We start from the raw sequence: 20,027 nt of genomic DNA on the forward strand, positions 1-20,027 counted from the left end.
GGAAAAGCAGAAATGTGAAAAGAGCAAGGATCGATATTTATCCCACAACTACAAGTCTACATTCCTGCTGTGATTTCCCAAGCAGTACTCCATGTTTATCCAAAGCATTTTGTTTTTTCAGCTTAATACGCTTTATTAATGATTACTGTTGTGACAACCCTCCACTGGACCAGTAATCAAGGAGCCTCAATCCTCACCAATGGCAACATTGGGGGCATACATTGGGAGGATGACAAGCACACACACAGTATTTCCATATGCAGCTCTCTGCATCAAGTGCAATTTCCCTAAATAGCACACCGAGACCACAGTTGGTCAGGGGTTAGTTTCTCCCGCTTCCTCCAGAACCCCAATAAGACTCCCCCACTGGCACAGCTATAGAGTTGAGATCTCAGATGAGTGACCAAGCCAAGACCTCCAGCACCCTCTCTGTCCAACCAGAGCTTTGTGTCCCGGCCCAAGTAGCTGACACACACACTCTGAGGATTGATTCACACACACACACACACACACACACACACACACACACACACACACACACACACACACACACACACACACACACACACACACACGCACACACACACACACCTGGGAAAGGCCGGCACAGGTTTACTAGTTATGCCCCCTTCTGCCCAGACTATAAGGTAGATATTACTGCCACCAGTCGCTCCCTATCAACTACTTTAGAGCCCTTAACAAAGGGTGTCCAATCTTACTGTGCAATATTAATGCAAATGGTAGTTTGCCCAAGAGCAAGGCTATTAGGAGTGGCCCACACAGTGTCACCAAATAAATATGCATGTACTCTCAAAACGTAAATGTCTCTACACAGATCAGACACAAAGAAAGGTTTAAATATATTTAATAACAAATAATAAAAGAACAAGACAATACTAAATAAATATTCACAGTGGCATCAGAGTTTAAAACCACAGGAAATATTTAAAAAAAACATTGCAGAACAGCCTCAAATAAATAAATAAAAATATCTAACCTAAGCTTCACCATATTCCTGACTGTATCTAAGAGAATTACTACAACCTAAGAACTTACTAATAGAGCAAGGCAGATGTGGTGAATGGATCTTCCAGTTGTTGTTAGATCCAAGACAGAATACAGAATGCTCTGTCTCACTAACAGACTTACCAAATTAATATCTAAAATATTACTGCTGGGATAGCTTGCAGAATGACATCACTTCTTGTCATCTGACCTCAGTTCCCAGGAAAAACAACTATTAATGAAGCTGGCAATAGTTAGCATCAACCTGTAAAAATATACAGATAAGGGCTTCTCCTCAGATTTCTGGCAGATGCTGGAAGTCATAAAACAATTGCATTCCTTCATGCTTTCAAGGCTAGTAATTAGTTCACCCTAAAGACAATACAGACAGTTTCCTAGTACAGACATTGTGCCTCTTGCCGTATTGAAAACTGAAAGATACCATCTTTTATGGCCTAGCCATAAAGTAATTTAATTTTAGTTATTTTTCTGACGTTTTCTGGACTGAAGTTCATCTCTTGTATTCCAGTTTCTACTGTTAAAATACATACATTTAGATAGTTACAACAGTGCATGTACATTTCTGTTCTCTTCCAGTAGGGCACACTGTGGACTTTATAAAATAACTTTTCAACACACATGTCTGTACAAACCAGTTTGATGTACACATGACATACAGTTCTAATGCAGTTGTAACACAATCATCTTATATAAATCATGTTGATATTCACAAATGACACATAATTATTTACAAAATTCCAGATAGCTGTGCTGGCAGTATCTCCCTTCACCACAACTCTTACCATAATAAAACATAAAAACAAAATTAGGGAAGAGTGAAAAAAAAGTCTGCTGCCACAATAACGATACAAAGCTGGATATGGTACAGCTGATGAGACAGAAAAACAATTAGAATTTAATAGAAAACATAGTAAATCTTGTCATGGAGATAAAAACGGACTGCAACAGAAATAGTAAGGTTACCTGCACCTTCCACTCAGAAATTCCACTTGCTGTCTCCTAGCCCCACCATCCCTATAAAGACAGGGAGCAGCCTGTTATAAAAGCTTCCTGATTCAGCTAATGGGGCAGTTTGCCAGCTGATCTTAACAGCTAAGCGGTTAAGACCCAGATGTTTTGTCTGCTCATCTGACTTGGGGAAGGAAGAAATTTGGAGACTCTTCTACCTCTTACTCCTTGATACACACACTTCTCTGGTCAAACTGCAGTCATTCTCTAGGGCACCTCCTCCACATTGCTTAAAGTATATCAGACTGACAGAAGTGCAGGAAACATGGGTTTTATTACTTGTTCTGGCTTGAGAAAAGTTGTACAGTTAGGGTGGTTGGACAGGAGAAGACTGGCATTTTTTCAGCTTTCCTGTTCTGGGGAGAGGGTCTTCGAGTTGATGCTGCTACACTCAGTCAATAAGGACTGGGAGTGAGTTTAGCATTCACCATAAAATTGGGGATACACCAGAAGACATATGCAGGATTCTGCAGCTGTGTCAGTGCAAGTCCTGTGCATGTGTCGGAGGAGAGATGTATGGGTAGGGAGAAAACAAAAATTCTCGTAATTTAACATTGCAAGAGGATGCCTTAATCTTCTCTCTGCTGTCCGAACAGGTCTGGTGGAAGAGTTGACTTCAGGTACTTAGAAATCATGGACAGGCACCTGAGGCTGATTGCCGTGTAAGGGGAATGCAATAAATATTTAAACAAAATCAAGAAAACTAAATAAAAATATAATGCAAAACTTACTGTACCCTATACTTGTTAATAAAATGCATGTTGGAGCAAACAGCTGTTGCTCTAAATGTGATTTGTTTAGTGTAGAACATGAACACCTGCACCTGTTGTAGTCATGCTAAAAAAGTATATTAGCTGTGGAAAATGATACCTTCTTCTAGCAACATTTTATCTGGTATTGCCAAAGAGATCCATAATGAATGCATCTGTATAATGGACTTATCAGTTCTGATTTTGTTGCTGAATTTACAAAAACAATTACTTTAGTCAATTTTTGTCAAACTCCTGCACATGGGAGTCAATGAATGAGCATCTCCTCAAATTAAAGTGTGAAAGAGATGTAGCAAGTAGAATTTGCGGGTACACTGGATAAGGGCACAAGTACAAATACTGTTTTCCTGGAGGCTGGGGTTGGCAAAATGGTTAAGGTGATTCATTTTAATAACTGGCTTAGTTTCTGGCATCACTCCAAGGGAATCCAACACCTATCAGCATAGGAGAACATGGTTAACAGACCACGTTGCTTTGCAAAAGATGGTCTGCACCTGTCTTCCCTGGGCTTTCAGATATTGGCTAAAACTTTAATCACCCCCTTAGAGCCTTTTATGCAATATCAAGATAACAAAACTATCAGAATATTCCAAAAAAAAAAAAAAAAATCAAAGCAACCTTAAGGTGTTAGTGCTCAGAGCCCAAACAAGAAACTCCACACCCTAGAAGCTCTCCTCACTCTGGAGAATGTAGACATCTGTGCTGTCAAAAAGACTTGGTTTAAAGCTGCAGAAAGTAATCCAGCAGTGGAAGGCTACAGTGCCTTCCACAAATTTAAACCAACACCAGCAGTTACAAGGGATAAAGTTGGAGGTGCCGCAGTCTAAATAAGCAACAAGCACAACTCCAGGTTGGGTAAAAAGGATGATGCCCTGGAGTTAATCCATGCCCATGTCTCCATAGACAAGGTTCCTTACCATGTCCCGCTCTCCTCAGTCTGGAGAATGTAGACATCTGTGCTGTCAAAAAGACTTGGTTTAAAGCTGCAGAAAGTAATCCAGCAGTGGAAGGCTACAGTGCCTTCCACAAATTTAAACCAACACCAGCAGTTACAAGGGATAAAGTTGGAGGTGCCGCAGTCTAAATAAGCAACAAGCACAACTCCAGGTTGGGTAAAAAGGATGATGCCCTGGAGTTAATCCATGTCCATGTCTCCACAGACAAGGTTCCTTACCATGTCCTGGGAAACTTCAGGTCGTGCTCTTTAACCCATGAAGCTTACAACACTTACTAGACCTATTAGAGGCACTCACCAACAAACCAAATAGCCTATTCAATGGAGAAATTAACTACTCATATACTGCTTCTAACTCACAAGCACAATGCTTCCTGGACTTTATCAACACAAACACCCTGGACCAGATAGTCTGCACTTTAATCAAAGGATTAAATATATTGGACCTAGTACTCACCAACATGGAAGAGCGTTGCACCCCCTCCCCACGTGTCATGTCTTCACTGTTGAGATTGGACCACAAAGCTATTTCCCTCAAAATAAAAAACAAACTAGAAAAACCCAACTAAAACCATAACAGTTAGAAAATATTATACAGCAAATTACATCCTATTAATCAACATTTTGACAAAATTCAGGGCTCTAGAAAACCCAAGAACAGAGCTACTTATGCAGAATTATTTGCAGAAACCCTGAACAAATATGTAAATGACTGCATTGAGGCTGTCATACCCATCAGAAGCAAGCCCAGGTCTAACACCATAAACAAACCCCAATGGTGAGATCCATACCCTAACAGGGTAAATAAAAAAAGAAAAAAAGTCATGGCCAAAATCATAAGCAGTAACTGGCGTGGAGACAAGAGATCTCCAATTTAACTAAACAAGAAACTATGAAGTCTGATAAAGTCATTGAATTATGGCATCAGGATATCCTCCTATGCTAAGGACAATCACAAGACCTTCAATTATATCAGGAACCTTAACTCTGTCAGCAGTGTGTACAACTGGTGGTAACTGGCAAAACCTTCGCTGGTCGGGGTGGCATAGTGAATCTACTGGCTGATAAATTTAGCTCTAACTTCACCCCCACTCCCTCCAATACCCCTGTGAAGTCCCTTCTAGTATATCCCTCCCCACTATCCAAAGGAAGCAAGTCCTGGTGACACTCGCTAATGCCAAATACAATGCTTCAGTGGGCCCTGACAATATCTGCGGTTGCCTCTAGACCTAGAAGGATCGCTTGAGGCACTTTTCAACTACAGCTTCAAAACAGGTTTAGTGCCAGGTGAATGCAGGGCTGCAATGGTCATCAATCTTCATACGGGTGAACCACCAACTTACCAGCCGACACAATGTAACACCAGAGACTTGTAAATAATAAACCGGCTCAGACACTGCAAACTTTAATAGACCAAACAAGCAAAAAAACACATAATAATTCTATACATATGAACAGATAACTTAGCGCTTTCACCCACATACATAGTCAGGCATCATCAGAGTAAAAAAACCCTTCATGTTTGTTGCATTTAAAGCTATTAGTTACAAACACACCCCTCTAGGCAATAACCCCTTACCAAAAAAACAATTTATAAATTAAAGTCACAGTAAAACATCACTCCTATACTTGTTTAAAAGCACTGTTACTTATAACTAGGAAAAAATATTGTTCAACTAAAACACAGACACTTTAAAAAACCTATATATCAACATGTTTATGTAAAAGTAGTAAATACAAATAATAAATAAAAAATAAAAAATAATAATATAATACTTAACATTCTTCAAACAAATGTAGATTTGTACTTTAAAATACTAGAGACTGAGATGTGATCATTAATGCCTGTAGGTCTAGATTCATCCAGCCTCAACTGCCAGATACACTCTCTCATCTCAAGTAAAATTTTTAAATCACCTCCTTTGTTATTAAATGGAATTCTGTCTATTACAAAAAACAGAAATCTCTTAAAATTAGGGCAACTCGGACTATGCATATACAAGGCATTATTAGTTCTTTTGTTCCTGATGTCCCTTAGGTGTTCCAGGATTCTGAGCCTTAACTTTCTTGTTGTTTTCCCAACATAGAAAGTTGAACAGCTCAAACATGTAGCAATGTACACTACCATCTTAGTATTACAGTTACAGAATCCAGGACACCTAATAGTTTTATAGAAGCCTTGAGCTGCCACATAAGGGCCATTGTTGATACACTTACATATACTACAAACTCCACATTTACTCATTTTGGAGCTCTTATATGTCTCAATATTACCCGCGGTGGTGGTGCTGCGGTAGCGTTGTCGCCTCACAGTAAAACATTGTCCGGTTCGATTCTCAGCTAGAGCGTCTTCTGCGTGGAGACATGCGTGAATGGGCGTAACTTCGTTGAAGGTTGTGCGTCAGGCCTGGCAAGTCGGTACGTAAAAATCAACTGCCAATCATTAGCGGACCAGAGTTCCGCTGTGGCAACCCCTAACCGGGAAAAGCCGAAAGACACAAACAATATGGCTCAATATTAGGTTCAGCTTCCATCAATTCTTTAAGGATCCTACCCCTACTATATGTAAAAGTTGGGGTGTTACCTATAATACTTATAGTATCACTATCAAAAGAACTTTGCCAGGTATCCTTAATAATTCTAATAATTTGTCCTGCCTGCCCATTATATGGCAAAATCATAGCCCATTTTTTGTGTTGTGCATGGGACTCTGAAGCCAACTCATTCCCCTCCTGGAATTCCTTCGTTAAACCCCCATGTAAAATAGGTTTAAAGGATGTAGTTCTCTTAGTTTCTATTTCTTTTCTAACTCTGGACAAAATTTCTTGTGGATAACCCCTTTCTGTAAACATAGCAGTCAAGCTGGTCAACTCATTGTTTAGCCGTTCATCCTCACTAATCAGCCTGGATAATCTAACCATTTGGCCTTTGACCAAGTTCTTCTTGATATAGTGGGGATGACAACTCTGAAAATGCAAGAAACTATTAGAATAAGTTTTCTTGCGATATATATTAGAATTTAGGCTTACATCATGCATGTTTTTGTATAACAATATATCCAAATAATTGCAGGTTTCCCCATGTATAGCATAGGTGAATTTAAAGAATGGGGTAGTGTTGTTAAGAAAATCAACAAATTTATGGATCTCGTCCCTACTCCCTGTCCAAAAAATTTGTATATCATCAAGGTAATGCAAATAAAGCGTTACCTGTTTCATATACTCAGTAGGGAAAAACCTTCTCCATCTCCCATTCCGCCAGTACCAAGTTGGCATAGATTGGTGCACACCTAGCACCCATGGCAACTCCTGCCACTTGTCTAAATAGTTCACCTTCAAATCCAACAAAATTGTTTGACAGAACCATTTCCATAAGATCTACTATCACACTATGTTTAACAGTATGGAAACCACTGCATTTGTCCAAACTCCTACTAAACATTTCCTGACCTTGTACCTGAGGAATGATCGAGAAAAGGTTTATAACATCAACTGTCACCATCAAAAATGGTTCAAAGGTTTGTTTTTGTCTAATAACCTCCAAACAATGCCACAAATCCCTCAGGATATGTGGCAAACTTTTAACAATACCTTTACAATGAAAATCTACGTAGGAGGCCATTGCTTCTGTTTTAGAGCCTTTTGCTGACACTATTGGGTGAAAGGGTGAGTCATTCTGATTTTTGTGAATTTTTGGAATTCCAAAAATGGAGGGGGTCACTAGGAATTCAACCATCAAATAATGGTATTCATTAACATCAATGATCCCTTCCATTAACCACTCGTAAAGACGCCAGTCAATTTTAGTGTATGCCATACACATTTCATTCCTAGATACTCTGGCATATGTGTTTGTATCACTCAGAAGACTGTACATCTTGTTCGAGTAGTCACTGTTAGACATGATCATCCCCCCCAGTCAGGTTTCATGACCCTATACAAATTAGTGGTAGTTAGTTCTTGAAGGCAAAACCTCTCCCCAGATGTTAGGTTATCCAGTTTCCTCCTTGGTCCCCTTAACATTCTCACACAACTTCTCGAAGATATGAATACATGGGTGTGCAGGAGGTATAAAGGTACTCGACCTCTTTAGTCCAATTACATTGTCAGTGGTTGGACTAGGTTTTTCGTAAAAAAATACTTCCAAGTTTAACTGTCTAGTATACATCTTAAAGTTAACCAATACTTTAGCTATTTCATTTTTAAAGGAAGGGACAAATAGAAACCCCTTCTTGAATAGAGACAAATAGTTAGCCGTTAACTCTAAGTCAGAGAAGTTGTAAACACTAACATTGTCAATTACAAGAATGTGTCACAATAGTTTGTTGAGTTAAATCAAGTGAGTCGCTCCCAAATATCTGCATGGCATTCTTCCCTCAATCTCAGTGTTTGTTACACTATCTAAACTATTGTTTAACAAATGTGAACAATTCACTGGTGAAATTTCTGAAACAGATTCAAAGACAGAGGAAAAACATCGTTGCCTTTGGTTATCACAAAAAAAGTTACAAAAATTGTCACAAAAAATACCATGATGTAGTGGCTGTAACCCAGCCTCATTGTGTGATTTAGTTTCACTGTTAAAGGTGGTCAAGTTGTTCATCCGGGACCACCTCCTCTTGTTGTTGTATTGCCTCTGCCCTCTGTCCCTCCCCTGTTGCTGATTGTGCTCTCAAATGTGTTCCGAGCGCCTTATGGGGTGAGGATCTAAAAAAACTTCATTGTCATGGTATATATCAGTCTCAGTCAGTGATTCATCCTCAAATTGATCAACAATTTGCCCACCGACATTGTACATATCCTGTCGGGAATTACCCGCTGTGTTGACATTAGTCAAAAAACTAGAGCTACCATTTACACATTTAAATTCCTTAAAATGTGTGTATACCTGATTAGTAACATAGTCACTAGTATCCCTTTTGAGTTTTAGTCTCAAGACCTTTTTTCACAAACTTTTCTGTTTCATAAATAATCTTGTCATATTTGTTTTTGTTAAACTCAAAAAGCAAATCTTTCATGGTGTTAGTATTAAGTAAACCAAGCTCCTCCTTTAAAGTCTCTAGTCTATTAATGTTATTCCGAATAATGATTTGTATCAATTCCATACCTGTCCGGTCATAGAAGGCCAGTAGTTCCTTGAAACCATCCGTACCTACTTCAAAACCCATCAGCAGTTTAAATAACCTGAGCCCCTTTGGAACTTCTTTGAGCTCAAGGAATTTCTCCAGAAACACATTATCCATTTGTAGGGCTTTCAGCTTTCTTAATTTGTTTTCGAATTGACCTAATTGTACTTTTAAAGTACCCGGTTCCGGTTGCTGTCCGGCTTCTGGCTTCCAATCCATAGCTGGAGCCCTAAGAAGTGCATCAAAGTTTTTGGGTGAACAGCAGTTTGTTCTGGTGACTTGGTTGTTAGTTGTCAACCCCCTGTTATTCATCAAATTCACTGAAGTGTTAACCGCCGCTTCACCACTGCTAGTAGAAGGGGGTGTATGAAGAGTAAACAGCTGTACCTGCGATTCAGTCAACAATGGTTCCTCTGTTTGAATATTGTTCGGAACGTTGACCGCCATGCCTTTCTCCTTAAATAAATGAACTAGTTTGTTAGTCAGTTCAACATACTGCAACATAAGCTGCTCCATAGCTGTCGTCCACCAAAGGTAACAGGATCAAAGAAGCCGGTCGGAAGAACAGTAAACTACCAGCCGACACAATGTGTTGCCCTAATTTTAAGAGATTTCTGTTTTTTGTAATAGACAGAATTCCATTTAATGACAAAGGAGATAATTTAAAAGTTTTACTTGAGATGAGGGAGTGCATCTGGCAGTTGAGGCTGGATGCATCTAGACCTCCAGGCATTAATAATCACATCTCAATCTCTAGTATTTTAAAGTACAAATCTACATTTGTTTGAAGAATGTTAAGTATTATATTATTATTTTTTATTTATTATTTGTATTTACTACTTTTACACAAACATGTTGATATATAGGTTTTTTTAAATGTCTATGTTTTAGTTGAACAATATTTTTTCCTAGTTATAAGTAACAGTGCTTTTAAACAAGCATAGGAGTGATGTTTTACTGTGACTTTAATTTATAAATTGTTTTTTGGTAAGGGTTGATTGCCGAGAGGGGTGTGTTTGTAACTAATAGCTTTAAATGCAACAAAGAAGAAGGGTTTTTTTACTCTGATGATGCCTGACTATGTATGTGGGTGAAAGCGCTAAGTTATCTGTTCATATGTATAGAATTATTATGTGTTTTTTTGCTTGTTTGGTCTATTAAAGTTTCCAGTGTCTGGGGAGCTGAGCCGGTTTATTATTTACGAACCACCAACTTACCCTGGGAACTACAGGCCCATCAGTCTGACAAGTGTGATATGCAAAGTCGTGGAATGAATTATCATGGAAATGATAAATAAGGACACTGGCAACGTCTAGTCACTGGTCCCATCCAAGGTTATGGATGAGGGGAAAACTATGCATACTGCCTATATTGACCTGGCCAAGCAGTTATGCTTCATTTAGGTATTTTTGATAAACTTTCATAACTAGGCATAAATCTCTACATGACTTGCTGAATTTCTCGCTGGCTCATGACATCACCCCAAGAAGTCAGGATCAGTGAGACCACCTGCACCAAATGGTTCACCAGCAGACTACCCCAGGGCTCCATGTTGGGTCTGCTCCTGTTTGGCATCTACTTCTCAAAAGTAAAGGCTAATGTCAAAAGCCTCTAGCTCATCAAGTTTGCAGATGACTAAATTGTGAGCTAACACAATCACTCCCCCCCACGGCAGCAATATCCCACAAGAGGGTCTAACACAAAACAAATGACTGGTGTCAAAGCCACAGACTGAAACTTAATGCAAAGAAATGCATCACAGTGCCCTTTGGAAAACTGCACACCTATGCTAATTACTACAGCTACAAAATACTCCTAAGAACTGACCCAACAGTTAGGGATCTGGGAACATCTGTGGACAATAATCTGGCCAATCGACCAACACGTAGAAAAGATAGTAAGAAAATCATTCTATGTCGCCCAACTCATAAGCAAAGGTATGGCACCCAGGTCCAAGGAAGTTAAATCGCCACTCTTCTCAGTCCTTATCAGACCCATCATTGAGTACAATGCCCCATTTAGTATGTACCTACCCAGGCACTTGCAACAGTTTGAATGCCCTTAGAGGTTCCTCATCAGAAGAATTCAGGGTATGAATACCCTGTCCTACACAGATCGTTTTAAGGCTCTGTCTCTGTACACAGTTTCTTACAGGATACTTAGAGGCAATCTATGCCTAGCATATAAGGAATCCTCAGATCCGGCTTTGATGAATTTCTTGCACATCCGCAAAACAAATAGCACTTGAAAACTAGAGACAAGGATTTGAACTTTGCCTACAACATGAACTGAACATGCCAAAGGGACCGATATGTGTCTCAAAGGATCCCCACACTATGGAATAAGCTCCCTATCTATGTGATGCAGAGTTCATCCCTGACCCTGTTCAAAAGGGATCTTGATCACTGAATGTGAAACCACACATTCACCACATGTCTGGCCCCCATGTCTCTGATGGGCAGAGGTCAATAATAAGTAAAATACCCCGCTACATAACCCTTAGCTACTTCTTTACTAACATACCCTACCACATAGGTCTCCAAGGAACTTTAGGACAAAACTGGGTTGGATTGCATTGCTAGGCTTGTAAAGACCCTGGTGATTTGTTAGCCTAGTATAAACCTGTGAACTTAAATATGAAATGTGTCTGCATTCACTGACCTCTGATGGTCAGGGTACTTCTGCCATACGGATTACTGAAGGTGTAAGCAATGGAAAAATGATGCCAGTGGTATATGCTTGCAATGTGAACCACAGGGATTAAACTAAATAATTCTGCCAATCAAGAAAAAGGAAAACTTCAGACATTCATTGGTAAGAATAATGCTTCTCTGTCATTTAATCAGAAGCTTTCATAAGGCTTTTGAAGGTACCATCTTGAAAACAACCAGCCAGAAATTTCTTTTTATTTTATTCAGAGTTTGTAGGCACACACTACATTTGACATTTTTTTCAGCCGTGACTCATTTAAAATAAAACAATACAAGAAAGCATACAAAAAGTAAGATTACAAAAGAAATGCACTGAACAGAATTCATGAGCACTGTGCACCATGGAGCAGGTCTAGAATTGTGTACAAAAGCCCAGAGTGATTCATAAAGACTGTGTAAGCAACACATGGGAGTTAAGACCATGTGGGGTGGGCATAGTGGTCAAGGTGTTTATCTCACAGACACAAGGTACAGGGTTTAATTCTCACCTCAGAATGGCATGGCTAGGCTTAAAAAACCCTCTGGGGATATTAGCCTAGTAATCACCTATGCATACAGACTTACTTAATTGTCTAGTACTCCTTTTATGCGCGCACACACACACACACACACACACACACACACACACACACACACACACACACGTGCAAATCTCCCCCAGCATCATATACTTTTTACATATATACCCAACATGGCAACTCATGGAACTAGAACTATATACCTACAAAATGGTACAGTGCTTGTGACTGCACCAATCCCCCTAACACAGCTGAGCAGCTACATCAGTGCAAAATATAAACAAAAAAAAATATTAAACACGTTTGTCTTTAGTAGGAACACTCCTGCTGATCACAATCCTTTATGGTGAAAACAAATCTGTCACCACAACCACACATCACCCCCCTAAGCTCTCTGAATGGGAGCTTCTCACAATGCCATTTCCCCCTCCTTAAAATATTATGATAATTACCCTAGCTCTATAAGCATATCTAACAAAGAAAAAGCTTTTTGTAACTTGTTATGGGACAGGATGGCAGAGCACAGGGAACAGCTATTTAGCACTGTAAATCTGGCCTTTTCTTAGTTATGCATTACTGTGTAGCAATAGGTTGTTGTGCTGTCATTTCATGCCATACAGCACATCTACTTCTACCCACCTGCAGCACCATACACCACTGTGTACTATATGTCGATGCACCATTCTCAGAATAGAATAGACTCTGGTATGATGCCTGTCATTACATGACCCATGTCTTAGAATAAGGAAAATGATGAGTGGTTTATTAAACCCAGAGCTCAGAATAAATGTATATAACTGTACGCTTTGTGTTTGAATACCTTGGAATGACCATACCAAAGTAAAAGATGACAATTAATGAACCACATTCACAATATAATGCGGTAAAGTTGTAAAGATGTTATACATAAGAATAAAATGTCAAAAATCTAATAGATAAGAAGTGTTAACAAATTATAAAAAGATAAGGTAAAAGACAAAGTTACTATTACAAGAAAAAATATATAGTTTGCATTCTTTAAAGGAACAAAATGATGTGTTTCACTGGAGCCTACTGGATGTTAAGTAAGCAACAGAAATTAATGAGAAACTATATGTTATTAAGACACCGAGTGAAAACTGGGTTGGGAAAAAGGAAAGTGACTGCAAGGTGATGAAGAGGAATGGCCTACTGACCAAAGCCAAGAGAAACTTCAAGGAAGTGGTAAAAGTCACAGTTCTATGGATGATGGTACGGTTAGGTAACCCTGTAATGTTCATGTAAGCTGGGGAGCTCTGTAAGGATTTTTTCAGCTCTCTTGGGTGCAGATTTTTGGGTCCTTGAAAAAAAATACCATATGAAAAGTAAGGAACAGGGTTTTTGTGATGCTAGGATTTTAGCAATTTTAGCAGAAGGAGTGAGTGGACGGGTGAGCAGATTAAGGAGGAATACAAAGATAGACAGTAGTTAAGGTTGAAGTACATAGGGTTAACTTCTTGTGTGGGTGACTTGTGCACAGTTTGTGGATGAAGTTATCTGGCAATGATGACCCTTTGTGGAAATATGTCAAGAAGTGACAGACTATTTTATAACAAAAGAAATTCAGCAATGCCTGTGTCATTTTGTGTCAGCAGAGAGTCCGTCCCTCTGGATAAGTTATCTGAAGTAAGCTAGCACTTTTAGGGAGGAGAGATTAGCATAATGGTTAAGGTTTTCACCTCATAAACATAAAGTACAGAGTTTGATTCTGACCTTGAGCAATTGGCTAGGCTTAAAATAGTCCTTCACAGCAGTTAGCTTAGTATTCACCTATGAAACTATAATCAAAAATTGGTAACGGCACCCTTGCAAAGAACAAAGTAAGCTTCTCCAGAGAAAAATCTACTTACTAGAGAGCATATGTTGAGCACAGCAGTGATTTTTTGATAAATATTATCAAGGCAGGTATTAAAGGACAGCGAGATATCCTCCATCATATCTAAATATCTGGAAAACGTTAGTGTTTCTAAAGTAATATTCAATGATCTCTGTCTTGGTTAGATAATCCTTCAACCTTGCACAACTTATCCTTCCTGGTAACTCTTCAATGTCCAGGGAAGTTATAGATCCACTTTACTTCTCTGTTACTAAGCTCATTACTGAATATAATTCCTCCCCTGTCATGTAACTCACTAAGCACCTAAGCTAAATTGAGACCTCAGTGTTTCTCTAACAATAAATGGTCTCCAGTCTTAAAATCCTTAGCTACTCTGATAAACTAAAATCCTTAATTCTCTACTCAGTTTCATATAGGCTCCCACCAAGTAACCTATGTCCATGTTTCTTATGAACGACCCCACTCTCTGACATTTGCACAGCTAACATCCAGTCTAGAGACATGAGCCTATACTATCACATTAGCAATGTCAGCTGGTGTGAGAGGTAACTAATCTGATGTATCCACATTTCTGGGCAGGATCCCTTTACACATTAAACAGAGTACATTTCTAGCAACCTTTAATCCTTCAGTTTCTGCGAAAGGACTGGTGATAGATTTTCATATGGGATTTGTTGGCATAATATAACTTAATTGGGGATACAAATACTGAGTGACGTGGCTGCGATTCTCAATGGTCTCCTTAGTTATAAGCTCAGTAAGAAACTATAAATCACAGGCTAACCATGCTGGATTACTGATGTTTTTACTAGGGTTTTGAAAAGTAAGACTTCAATTTTGCCTATAGCTTTAGTTTCTTGGCATCTATTCAAGCTGAGAGAGAGAGAGATGAATAGTAATTTTGCACTTTGATATCATTTATAACGTTGAACTATGTAGGACTGCTACCTGTCAGGAAGTTTTTTTGACAGTCAGGAAATCAGGTTCACTGTCATGTAATCTAGTTTGAGTGAGTGCTCATCCGATGCTTTGAGTCACTCTGAAAGCCAACAAATTTTTGAAGTGTATTTCTTTCACACTGTTTACTGTTTCACTTGAATTTCTAATTCATATTTAAATTATTTTGCCAAAAGAGTCTTTTGTTTGGTTTAACTGACATCCTGGGAGGTGTTAAATATGACCATTAGCACAAACACAGGCTGATCAAAAGATTTATCTTCATACTGCGTTTTACCAGAAATATACAAAGCCTAAAGTTGTTAATCTGCCCTCCAGTTGCTCTGCATGTTCTCTTTTGTAAAATGATTTATGCTTTCTTGTCTTATTATTGTATAATTAACAAAATCTGTATCCAGAAAAATATATTCTATTTTCGAAAGTTTCAAACATCGAACACCATACGGTCGACACCATATGAGTGATGTCTGAAATTTCGAAATATAATTAAAAAATAAAAATAAAAAACTATACTTACCTAAACGCTGTAGGAGGGGGGCAAGCCCCCCTGCACCCCCCACACCCCTGCTACTTAAATATTCCTACTCCGAGATTGCACTGCATTGAAGTAAAGGGAAAATATTCTCTATGGCGATTTCTGTGTTACGTATGCGACATTTCAACCAATTGGGTTCACTCAATACACGTTCGCCATTTACAATTTTCGATCACGCGATAGGAACCCCATTTAACACAATATTTATTGTTATTTTTCCCCAACATTGTTGCTAGCCATATTTTTCTCTTCTGTGCTTGACTTTCTGGGGCAGCCCTGATTTTTTACTCTTTATTTTGCTCTGTCCTTTTTAAAATCAAGGATACTACTCTGATACACTAAAAGTTCTACTTCTCTATTCAGTCTTGCATGGGTTCCTAAGTAGTGACCTCTGTTAAGCCTTCCATGCTATGAATAGCTTCACACTCTGACCTCCCTCACCTAACAGAACCGCTGGTAAAGCAAACACCTGCTCTACAGAGAACAGGTGATAGTGACATAAGTTATAGTTACAGACTATTTTACTTCAAAAAAAATACATACTAGCTAATGTACTCAATTTATCAACTTTCTAAATCAGCGGTACTAATATTCAAGAAGTCACCCTTATATAAGACATTTTTCCTGAATATACTGGTGCTGTTTCGGATTTGTGTACTTCTTGTTGTTGTGTCTTTTGGCTTTTCCCGGTTAGGGGTCGCCACAGCAGAACTCCGGCCGGCTAATGGTTGGCAGTAGATTTTTACGTGCCGAGTTGCCAGCTCTGACGCACAACCTTCAACGAAGGTACGCCCATTCACGCATGTCTCCACACAGAAGACGTTTTAGCTGAGAATCGAACAGGACAACGTCTTACTGTGAGGCGACAACGCTACCGCAGCACCACCATTTTTGTACTAATAGGTTGAAAATCTATGTTTCAAGTATGATTAGTAACTCTGAAAAGTAATACACATTTACTTATTAAAATGGGTGGGACACAGAACGGGGCTTTTACCATTTTTTTGTTATCCAGAGGTGGTAACTCTACAACTATTAGACTTGGAGCTCATGGCTGGCCTTAGGCATATCTGGCACAGGTGGCCATCTACAGCACCCCTGGTTAGGGGTGCTTTTCTAAGTTTTACTTGCTGACTTGCTTGTTTATTCATTTTGCTTATTTATTTATTTATTTATTTTATTTTGTTATTTATTTTCATTTTACCACACTAAAACAACCATGGCTACAGTGCTCTACAAAAAAAAAAACAGCCGCATACCTTCTTAGGTTATGGGATTTTTGGTCAGTCCCACCCATTATCTAGACAACGAATCACACAGCCTCTAAGGTACTGTAAGGCCCTGTGATTCACTGTATAGACTGCAGCAGGCAGAAGCAACCAGAAAGTCTGGAAACTTCAAATGGTGAATATTAATGGCAGTAACAGCATCAGGAATAAGAGTCATTAAAATAGGTAAGGTTTCTTTTTTTTTGTTTTACCTGGCAGAGAACCAGATAATCTTTAACTCCCAACTGTCCCTCATATCTTGCCCTCTCTCATAGAATGTTTGATTGACTACTGGTAAATCACTGAGGATTACAGACAATCAAAAGCACAACATTAGAGCTTTGTACTTCTCGTTCTTCTAAAATGAAAAGTTGATGCAAAACTTTTTTGTTCTATTAACTTAAATGAATTAGAATAATATTTAAAAACTGTCTCAGATTTTAGGCTTCTATTCCCCTCTTATTTTATGGCTTTGTCCATGATTCCTGAGCAAAGAAGTTGAGAGCTATGACAGATGTTTATACTTCTCAACTGTCCCATATGTATTCACCTCATATTTTTGGTCTGTTCCTAGTACATTTTGTGGTTTTCTGGTACATGTTTGAAGGCTGCAGTCACAAAATGATAGACATTTATGTTTCATACTTCGTACCCTTCAGAAAATCCATGCTAATACAGAACCTGTTCTTTGATATAATGTGCATAATATTTTAATGCACATGAAAACAAATGGCCTTTATTGTACTTTATTTTATTTTTTCGAGTCTGACATCTGAAATGGACACACACAAAAGTACCCAGAACTGACAAAGGTATAATAATGGTCTTATCAGCTTTTACCAAATACTGAGAAATAAGGAAAGTTATAAGTTTTTCCAGTGACCGATTTACTAAGACGGACGGACATCTGGAGAGGAGAGAAAAATGAAGGATTTAAGTCTCAGCATGACACAGGAAGCCATATTCTTGCTAAACATGCCCAAGGATTAAGACATCTTATTAGTTAGAAAGGGGATAAGGTACTGTGGTCTCTGGGACCCATACTGATTAAAGTCTCATACAGGAATCACCCCTAGAATGTTCATCAAGGATGTCACTTTACTCCTCTGGAAGTTTGCAGAGGGCATACACCTTCTTGGGAGCAGAGGAAGAAGTACCCTGATGCTTCCACACTACTAAGACAGTACCCTGAAGTGCAGATTACAAAGTAGTAATGACCCAATGTTCCTCTTTTTAATGCATTTCTGGGGGGGAAACTTCACAAATCTAAGGGTATCTACAAAAGGAGAAGTCTTCTGGAGGTCTTATTATCAGTCTCAGAGGAAAGGCCCTCTGAATCAACGCCCCCCCTCCGAGTTCAAGCTTCTAAGTGTAAGATACTTATAACCATGGTTGGCATATAAGAGGCCAAGCATGTGACAGGACTGACGGGTGTCAGAGATGTGCCTTCTAAAAGTAATGTAGGGAATAGAGGCTTGTGTAGGGCATGGAGTTGGAATCAGTTCATGATTCAGAGTGATGTAAACCCATACTGACCATATGTCAACAACTGCTTGAAATTGAATAGGATGGGGAGTGTGAAACTGGCATCATTTCATGATCCCCAAAGATGTAACCCCATTCTGAACAGATGTAAAACAACTACCTGAATTCAATGTCCAGAGTTGTGACTCCTTGTAGTGGAGGCATTAATGGTGTTTTCTCAGCCTGCACCAATGGACTATACTCAACAATGGGAAAAGCATGGAGACAACAGACCTCAGTCTCCAACAATGAGCATCTGATTGTGGACTTGAGTGATTCCCACCTAATAAGCAGGATGGTCACATGTAGGTTCCTGCTCCTGAGCAGAGAAATAGGTAGTATATCCAACCTGGGATATACACTCCCAAGTTTGTTGTGGGGGGGGGGGCTTATGTTCCATAACTGCCTCATTAAGCACACAGGTAGGAAATGGATGCATCCCCAGCCATCCTTGCTAGTTAAAACGGGAGCTGATGACATATGGGTTCTGCAGATCTGTCCGAGATACAGATTTACCTCCACAAGGGTGTAACTGATGCCAACCTCCCATGCTCACCGCATTCTCACAGTGCTCCGAGCACTGGCCTAGATTTACGAAAGGGACCCTCCTGCTAATCCTTGTTCTTGGCATTCTCAGTGGTCACCACCTCACCACAAGCAAGGTATACCATGACGATCTCTCTTCTACATTCTGGTAGATGGTGTGAAATTCTGAAATGTGTAGTGGTGCTTCACATCCTGCCCTTCTCTGACAGAAGCAGCAATGCTTGCGCATGCCCTGGCATGAGATCTAGCATCCACCTGAACATCAAACTCGTAACTTTACTTCAATAAAAAACTTTGCAACTGTGATCCAAAGTAGATACACACACTCTTGTAGTAAGGTGTATATGACTGCCATGGCATGCATGGAGTGGTGGCATATATGCCCCCAAATGCAGCAGCCAAACACCAAAATGAAAGCGCCAGGTCTGAATTTACCAAACAGAAGCCCACTGACAAAGGTTCATAATATCAGATTTTAAAATCAGCTGAATGTGCTGGATAAAGCAGAGACAAAGTCTTTGTCTCTAATACAAAACTGACATCCTCTTGATCAAAGCAGCGTTTCCCACTAATGGCTAGAGAAGAAAGACACTCCTACACTTAAACAGTGGCTTACTTAGACTGTGATGGACTGCAAAATGATATTCACTCTGATGTGAAAAAGGAAAATGATAACAGAAAATGTAACCAAAAGTAGAAAGACTGGCTAGGCAAACAAGCAGCAAAAAAAAACTACTTAAGGGACTATATGTCCATAGTCCAGAAAGAAAACATTTTTCACTTGTACGTTCACACAGATTGCAGGGCCACTTCTAGGACCCAGATTAAAATAAGAAAATCCTGCTACTAGCAAAATGAGGAACCATACCATAAGCCAAAACCTAAGAAGGAAAGGGTGATGCCAGCTCAAACTGTGAGAGAGGAGAGAGCTTGTCAACAAAATGTGAAGAAAGGGATGACACCATCTAGGGAAAATGATAGAAACTGGGCCTGTTGAAGACTTGAGAGGGCTAACATTATTAGCTGTGTGTCCACTTCACCTTGCACAAGCACCTTGTAATCAACCATATGGGAAAAGACCTACAGAAATGTAGCAAAAGGATACTCGAAAAGCCTTTTTCCTGGGACAGGGTGAGAGAAAAGAACCCCTTGTGTATCTGGCACTAGTCAGCGGAATAAGCATATCCAGTACTGGGGAAAACCAGTGCTGAAAAAGTCTCCAACACATT

At 39.3% G+C, this 20,027-nt stretch overlaps 1 protein-coding gene across 2 annotated transcripts in view; it reads right to left on the bottom strand.

The window, feature by feature from the left end:
* Window positions 1–20,027, bottom strand: part of CMAS (cytidine monophosphate N-acetylneuraminic acid synthetase) — a 433,399-nt gene that overhangs the window by 198,969 nt on the left and 214,403 nt on the right. The window lies entirely within an intron of this gene.

Source organism: Protopterus annectens, chromosome 11.part0 (assembly GCF_019279795.1).
Source record: "Protopterus annectens isolate FY-2018-M chromosome 11.part0, PAN1.0, whole genome shotgun sequence".
Lineage (NCBI taxonomy): Eukaryota > Metazoa > Chordata > Ceratodontiformes > Protopteridae > Protopterus > Protopterus annectens.